The sequence below is a fragment of the Myripristis murdjan genome, chromosome 24, assembly GCF_902150065.1.
Source record: "Myripristis murdjan chromosome 24, fMyrMur1.1, whole genome shotgun sequence".
Lineage (NCBI taxonomy): Eukaryota > Metazoa > Chordata > Actinopteri > Holocentriformes > Holocentridae > Myripristis > Myripristis murdjan.
In genome coordinates, this window is record NC_044003.1 from 2,462,792 (window position 1) to 2,464,738 (window position 1,947).

Genomic DNA, 1,947 nt, shown 5'->3' on the forward strand with positions numbered 1-1,947 from the left:
AGGTTCTGGTTCAGGTTCAGGTTCATGTTCTCCAGACAGAGTGGTTCTAGAGGCGGGGAACCTCCTCTCTCTCTTCCCAGCCGGTTCCATAGCAGAGCCAACACCTTGACACAAACACAGCGGCTGATTGATGACAACAAGCTTTCCATGACAGGATGTGTGCTGTCTTCCTGTCAGCACCATGTCACATATACAGAGTGGACGTAACACTCAGAGCAGCCGCCCTTTACATCAAACCCACTGAGCAGCTTCATCTACAGAGGACTTTGAATCCTCTGGGACTCTTCACACATGGACTGACCACAAATGACATTAAGAAAGTTTCATTTCATCATCTAAACAAAATTCACTTTGTTTTATTTTTACTTTTCTGGGGGGAATTTGTGATGTGAATTTCTTGTAATTTAATTTTGAAAGTGCACCTACAATAATTGTAAATTGTTGTCTTTTTTTTTTTTTTTATAATTCCCTGATTATTGTTCTGTTCATTTTCTGAATTCTTGTTGTACAACATTTTAAACCAGTTTTCAAAGATATGTTTCATGTAATTGAGTACTATTTTTTTTAATCAACCTTTTTATCCCTTGTTTGTTTTTTAAGATGAAACAGTTAGTACTGAAACAGGAGGTGTTCGCTGGGTTAAAAAAATAATATATCAGGTGAAACAACAGGTCATAATATTTCCTCTCTTGGAGTGTCGACAGCAGAAAAAAGGAACTTGATGCAGGAAGTTGATGCAAGCTGTCAAACCGGCCGTTTGCTGCATTTTTCATCAGTGAAATGAGTTCAGATCACAATCTACCTGACTGTGACTCTGTTCACCACTAAAACATGACAGCTACAACAGTTTAGACAAAGCTGATTGGCAGGAAGCCAAAACAATGGAATTAAAAGATGTGTAATGCTGTCAGTGTCATCTTGGCAGCTGATGAAATTAAATTCAAACATTTCAATATACGGACCAAAAACACTGTGTGTTTCCATGGAGATGCACTTCTATAAACTCTCTAAAATCCATTTCTGAAGAGAAATATTTTAATACCTGTCTTGTCTACAGGATTTTTGCATCTTCAATGAACATTCAAATGTCTGCATTCATATAGACCTATTTTTCAATTACTAATACAATCCTAATAATTAGGCTCTAAAACATTAAAAAACCTGAATGTGATCATGCACTGACATCCATTTAATGCATTTTCATGCTCTTCTGTTAGAAAACATGTGTTTCTGTGTGTTGGATAACCGATTAGTGACTGAGACCATGAGACAGTTTTTTCTGATCTTGGTGAGAGCGCTGTCGATCACTCCTAACATGTTTTTAACTGAGACAAAAGACAAAATAAGAAAACATCGGTGGATTCAACAAATCACTGGATCACTGACAAAATATTAAAATCGTAGATAGGAAAACAAAAATAGGAAGAAACATGTTCGTGTCGCTTCCTGTATCAGGCTCACTTAGGAGGCTATTTAAATGTGGAAACACGGAAATCAGGTTTTGACAGATCTTGTGGTCCCAGTGTGCTCTCAGTCGTCCAGCTCTGAAACACAATGTAGGACCCTGTTCATCAAACATCTCTAATGATCCCTGGTCGGCTATTTACCTGCTGAGTCACATCCACATCAAATCCAAGAGACTTTCAGTTTCACCTGGAGAGGCTGAGCGGCCTGTCCTCACCTGCAGTGAGAGCGGGGAGTCCAGTGGAGTCCAGCTGCTTCACAGTCTCTGCTCTGCTCTCCTGTTCACTTTCTGACTGCTGAGCACTTTCACACAACTCCCATTAAAAAGAGTCAACTTCCTGTTTCCACACAGCGGCTGCTAACACAGGACACTTTGGAGTCAACTGGACAATCTGCACTTTGAGCACAGAGGGAGCGGCACGGCGGATTCAGAGCAGGACGAGGCTCTGCGTTCACTTTCCCATTCTGTTTGCGGAGCAGGAG